Source organism: Haliaeetus leucocephalus, unplaced genomic scaffold, assembly GCF_000737465.1.
Source record: "Haliaeetus leucocephalus isolate CR32 unplaced genomic scaffold, Haliaeetus_leucocephalus-4.0 Scaffold184, whole genome shotgun sequence".
Classification (NCBI taxonomy): Eukaryota; Metazoa; Chordata; class Aves; order Accipitriformes; family Accipitridae; genus Haliaeetus; species Haliaeetus leucocephalus.
Genome location: NW_010972620.1, coordinates 4,710,123 through 4,716,830, shown reverse-complemented (window position 1 = coordinate 4,716,830; position 6,708 = coordinate 4,710,123).

Sequence of the window (6,708 nt, the reverse complement as noted above, 5' to 3'; positions counted from 1 at the left end):
AAAAAAAAAATACTTCAATGATTAAGTAAGTGCCAAAGTTCAAGGGAAAATATTGGGGGAAGAATGTGATATATAGTGTATGGAGGTAATCTTTCTCCTTTAGAGCTGCCAGACATCTTTTGTTGCTGAAGTAAAAGAATAGAGAACGTGGATTTCATTTTCATTTTATGTCCTAATAACTTGTTTTGTTGACATGGATGGCATGGGTTTGGCTTGTATTTCTTGTTGGCATGTACTTCAGTTAGTTACATCAAAAAAACTGAGGGTCAAATCATTTATGAAACCTTTGCACTGTGTATACTTTGTACTTCAGCAGAAAGTACTGGTTCATGCTTCTGCTTGCCTCTTTACACTGAGTTACACTGATTTATACTGAACTCCTAATCAGTTAGGGGTGTGGAAACAAACTACATTTGGAACAAAGCCATGTTTTCCCTTGTTTCCACTCAGCTATAGAAAGGCAAAAGCAAGCTGAGAGCTGTAGTGTTGGAGGGAAGACTGGTAAATAAAGTGTTGTGTAGTGATTCAGTGGGGCCTCCTTTTGTGTTATGCCCCTCTTGCGTTACAGCCACAAAAATACATTCAAGGGATGACAGGAAAAAGAGCTGGTTGGAGGAAAGGCATGTGGCTGGAGCACCTTTTTGTTCATTGGCAGCGAAAATAAGCCCTAAGTGAAGAATGAATGAATGGATTTGGGAGAGAGGAGGGCTGACCTGCTCTGTGGAAGTGTTACTGGTAAAGACAGCTGGGAAAACCAGAGGGACAAATGATGTATATGAAAGCATGTGCACTTGGCCCAATGCAAATGGATCACTGAAAGAGTTTTGGTGCTACCAAGTACTACCATAGGGACATCATGGGTACCGCAGCATTTCCAGAGCAAGTGCTTATTTGTTTCCCAAACAAGGATGTTTCCTGTAAATATTTATTTGTGAATGTGTCTTGCTTCCATTGCTATCATAGAAACATGACTGATTTTCAGCTAATATCGCACCAAAAGGTGCTGGTGCTTGATATGGAACTGCCTGCAGGGGTGCCTTTAGTGGATGCCAAAAGGGAACTTTGTCCTGTACTACAATAACCTCTGTTGCTTACAGAAACATGGTGTTTTATGGCACATATGCAGAACACGTACCTATTCTCTATATGGATATGTACACTTTTGTATATATGTGTTTATGTGCAGGTGTATTTACATTCATATATATTGCTGTAAGATAGATTGTATTAATATACAATGATGTGGCAACAAACCGAATCACTGGTTTTGAGTACAGATAATTTTATCTTGCCAGATACAACCAAAATAACTACTGGGTTTAGCAGGCATAGGATTATTGATATTAAGAGATTTATACAAGCTTTGATTAAGGTGGATTTGTCCCAAAGGAAATATTTGTCCCGCTTCCAATTGAATTAGGCCAAGTCAGCTACTACAGTAAGAAACTACACTCATTAAAATCAGCGTTGGTGCCATTTAGTCCAGTAATAATTTTGACAAATGTGCTTTGTATATTTCCTTTAAAATCCAGTCTGGACTTTTAAAAAAATTGTTATAAAATTTTACTTAGCCAAAGATGAAAACAGCATCAGTAACTCAAAACGAACACACACAAATATTTATACAATCTATTCAGACTCAGCTCCTGTTCAAAACATTAATTTCCAGACTGAATGTTTTCACAGCCTGTCTCTTCTGCTTTTGAGGTAAGAGTGTTTGGGACATGCTTATTTCTCAAGGTGGGAAGGATAACTTTTTGGTATTTCTGTTTCAGTGGTGTTCAAAGGCCTGTTTGTGCTGAACTCTGCATAAAGACAGAGGGGAAACCCCAGTCCTGGAACTACAGAGGCTGAAAATGGAAGACAAGACATTCCTTGGGAGCTCTTCTCCAAAGCTGCTATAGGACTCCTTGGCTCTGCACTGCCTCTTTGAGCACAACAAATCCATTTCTGCCTAAGGAGTCTCTGAGGGATGGGATGGCCAGCTATTACCATGCAGGGCTTCTTCCAGCTCTGTAACTGTGTCAGTCTGCTAGGACAGTCCTCTAGGCCTGAATCCTAAAGTCACAGATCATCTAGTTCAAGAGCATCCACTGAGGATGTCACTCTCGACCCTTCCTGCCCAAGGTTTGCCTAAGCTCTTCTCCTGAAGTCTAGAAAAGTCCAAATCTTCCTCTGTTGTTCCAAGACTCATCTCTCTGTATAATTAGGAAGTTTTTCCCTAATACTTATCCTAGATGTTTTTTTTCAGAAAATGAATGTGATTTTTTTCTTGCCCTGTTTTCAGTGGGCATAGGGAATGCTTGATTTCTACTGTCTCCAGAGAAATCTTCATTCTGGAAGGTGTTTTTTCTGCCTGTTCTCCCTTCTCTTTTTTTTCAGACCAAACATCCTGCATTCTTTCAACATTTTTTCAAACATTTCCTGAAAGGTCATATGTCACTGAACTGCGAGACAAATACCTAGTGTTTCCAGTTATGGGTGAACAAAGGAGGTGAGACAGCCGTAAAGCAATTTCCTGGAACTTCATAGAGAAACATTTCCAAAAAGAAGTGAACTAACGAAGAAGCTTGTGAACCATACGTAGTGGTGGGAGGAGAGCCAACACCGTGGAACCTGCACAGAGCATTGCTGCTGAAGCAGGTGTTTAGCAATGCATGCTGCACCTCTCAGCCATGGAAGAATGTTACTTTTGGACAAGAGTAGGATTTGGGTAGATATAACATGCATAGGAAAATGGCAGAATATTTCAGAAAACTGGGGGATTACTTCTGTACTTCAGTAAACAGTTACTGATGTGTTACCCCATAATTGATCATTATGTCAGTTTGCACAATGATAAATGCAGATAATTAATGTCACATATTGGGTGATTCATAACACTTACAGAGATACAATATGGAAATTACATCGGTACAGTAAATTCTGGTAGGGTGTGTGAAGTTGTCTTCCCACATACAATTAATAAATGTTTTAACACTCTACAACACATTGTATTCTGTGAATACCTCACTTCCTTCTGACACAGCCCCTCCTCGTCCTCCAAAAACTACCTGTAACTTCCCAGTAACCTGCAGCTGAGTCACCAAACAGCCCTTTTAAAAAAAGCTATACTTAAAAAAACAAGATCAACCTCATTCTGTAACATTTTCCCCAATGTGAAAATTTTACCTTTCTTCAAATGAGCAAATTCTGCTAAATCTCTGGGCTGCTTCTAGAAGAAACAGCAAAGGGAAACGCCTACATGTATGGTATTACCCAGTGCTCACTTTTAATCCAGGAAGACCTGAAGGGAATGTCTTTAAACCTGTGGCATCTGAGCGGTAATTTTTTAGTCCACCTGTAGGCATTTTAAATGTGTCATGTAAGTACACGCTCTTAAAGAAATAGGTGATATTGTAGCTTCTTGTTGCAGCATGCTCTATGGTGTCAAAATCTTTTCTTAGCTGGTTTCCAGGTACATTTTGGGCTATGGAGGGATCCTGACACGGATGCTTAATTTTGACAGCTGAAATTCAGTCAATCCACAGACTAGCAAATCTATGTAAAACACAGCTGGAAGAAGGCTGCAGATCCCGAACCCTTCTTGCACTACTGACCCCACGAAGTAACCTGCTTGGACGCAGGGGCAGTTGCTGGCTGCAACACACACCACTTTGAATCCCTCAGCATCTGCAAACTGGGTGTACAAGACACACAAAACCCAACCGACTGCAACACAGATTACATGATTAGCTAACAATTAACATGCTCCTCACTAACTCTTGTATTTCCTGTCATTGAATACGGCCAGTGTCTTTAGGTTGTTTTCCTGGCTGTTAATTCGTGGCACATTCCCATGCTGCACTCACTCATTAGTGGCTGCTAATTTTCCCCCCTGAATTCCCAAATATGAATCATGCTCTTTCTACCACTCTAGTACCCTTCTCCAGCAGGAAAATGGCAACTATCCAGGAGAAAAGCAAGTTCAGGAACAGAGAGAAAGTAATGGGAAGAGAAATCTCCAAATTGGTGTGAGGTCACTGAAGTTAAGAAAAATAAAAAGCCCATTGTACAGCAAACACAAACCAGAGCGCACAACTCCCACACTTCCTCTTGAGGACAACACTACCGAGAACTGGGGTTGGAGTCATACACTGACCAAGAGAGCACAAGTCCTGCAGGAGAACAAGTCCAGCACAAAAGGTTATCTGTGCTGTCTGTGTCCATCCTGAACTGAGCCAGACACAAGCTCTCCATAGTGCAGTGTCTGGCTGCAATGCATTATTTAGAGTCCCTCCAGCCTGGGGTACCCAACCAGACATGCTTCTATGTGGCTGGACTTTCAGCAAATTAAGTCAGTAGAGGAGCACCTGCAATAAAGACGGGCGATGTCACCTTGCACACTGGGGAGAGAGCGGATCAGTGGTGAGCTGGGGACACCGGGTGCTTAATCTATGTTTGCCCCAAATTTTCTGGTGACCTCAGGAGAGCCATTTTCTTGCACACACTCAGTAAAATTAAAGAAGTGATTTCAGGCAGATTTGCATCGTGCTATCTCTTATCACGCATACGATCTCCAGCATCACATTCAATACTATGGATTGCTTTCCCTCCCAGAACATCTGCTGGAAACACCTCCATCAGACCTGTATGCTACAGGCGTGGGGACTGGTTCATCAATGCCCCATGCTATGCAGAGACATTGATGTGCCCATTCGGTGCTAAGGGAGAAGCCATCCTTAGTGTCCTGCAGAAATGTGGCTTACCCTCCATCGCCCTTCAGGCAGCACCATCATGAGGGAACATTAGATTAGATTCCCTGCAAGGAACCGGCTTACTCCATCTGTGTGCTGCTTATGGAGAGCTGCACCAAGCAGGGCCTATGGAAATCTTCTCAAATGGATTCATCCAGTACTTCAGGCCCCATCAGGGGACATACTAATATTTACAAAGGTACTTCCTTGCTGGTGCTCCCTTTGTCCGTGCAGGGACTAGAAAGAGAGTGTAATCAATCCTCAGCAGAAAGTCTTAACCACAGGACCGTCTACCTTCAGGTTTGGGGAGCTGACGATGTAACCTGAGATGCGCTGAGGGCTTTTTTGGTTTGTTTCCCAGGGATGAACAGCCATCCCACGTACGTGCCTCGCTGTAGCCAGCCGCTTCCCTCCTGCAGGCCAGCCAGCAGGTTGCTGCGAGGAACTTGGAGCGTGTCGGGCAGTTCCTAGAAATGCCACTGGAATTTCAATGTTCCCTTTGGCCCCTTATCACTGTCTAATTTATTGCATCATTTAAAGAAAAGGAGAGGCCAGCCAAGGTTGATGCAGATCTTTCATTCAGCAAAAACACCTTAAGAGAAACCACGTCTCTGCACTGCAGCAGTGAGGATACTCAGTGGCCAGGAGCTGTTTGCTTGCTGCTAACAGCTGCTCAGTGACTCAGCCATCCCACTTCCTTCTTACACCAGGACCAGCTCTTCAGGGGCCACCAAGCTGCTATGGTGGGAGCAGGACTGGACTTGTAGCACCAAGTGTCTAGCCCTGTTGATTTTCCATCCTGGGGTGCCTGGGTCACTCTGTGCCCGAGAACTTGTTTCTTTTATAACCCAGCGGTGGAGGGCGAAGAAGTTAAGCAGTTGATGGGAGTGCTAAGACCATGGCTATCAGTGGTGCTAATCTTGTGTTTCAAAATGCTGAATGTTTGCTATTATCATCACTCCAGAGCCCTACTCACAGGCTGCCAGCCCAGGGGTCTCTTCCCCAAAGAACTCAACACTTCTGCCACCAAAGCAAACAAACCCTCTGCATGGGACGAGAGCTTCTGTCTGCAAGGTCTCCTTAGACTCCTCTTCCCAGTTCGGTTCAGTTCTTCCATCAAGGCGAGGAAATGGGATTGACAAAGCTGATTAAAGGAGATAAGAGCCAAAAGAAAAGTCCGGCAAGCGGTTCCCAGGTGGCCAGAGAGCAGATGAGCTGCCGCAAGCCTGTTCCGCCTTTGGCCCTGCCACTTCCAGCAACAGAGGCCATCAACGCTGATTGTGCCAGACAAACTGCTGCTGCATAATGCAGCTTAAAGTGTACATAATCCCAGGCAGTGTTGTAGGATAATTAAATGGTTTGTAATTGTAGGCTGAAAATCTGAGACAGCTGCTGCCATGAACACCAAGGATGCTGATGCCTCTTTCAGCAGTGTTAGAGCTGGATCAGCCAAATAGCTAGAGATGGAGACCGTCTTTCCTGGGAGCCCTCTTCTGTTGTAGCTCTGCTCTACATAGCATCTACCTGGAATCACCACGGTGTGCTGCAGGCCTGTCTCCAATGGCCCTGGAAAATGGAAAAAGAAAACACGCAAAAAATAAACCCAAAGCAAAAACTGATTCTGACCTTTCTCCACATGGCAGAAGTTCCTTATAAAAGTGAAATCCCCAAGCCCCTCCCTGCTGCAGAAGAGAAAAACAAATCAATCTAAGCCTCCATCTTTTATAATCCCAGAAGAAAAATGAGACGAGGGGAAAAAAGCTTGGAAGAGTTAGAGCATATGCCTTGTCTGCCCTTACTTTTCTGTGAAAAGCACTGAATTATTAGTTGTATGCTATGAAACCCATTTGGAAAGGCCCACCGCATATTTGCATTTCTCAGACATGTCCTTTCCCACCTGGAAATGTTGTTCTGGCAGACTGAAAGGATCTTGTACATTTGCCCAGGATTTCTGGCCACTTGAACATCCGAA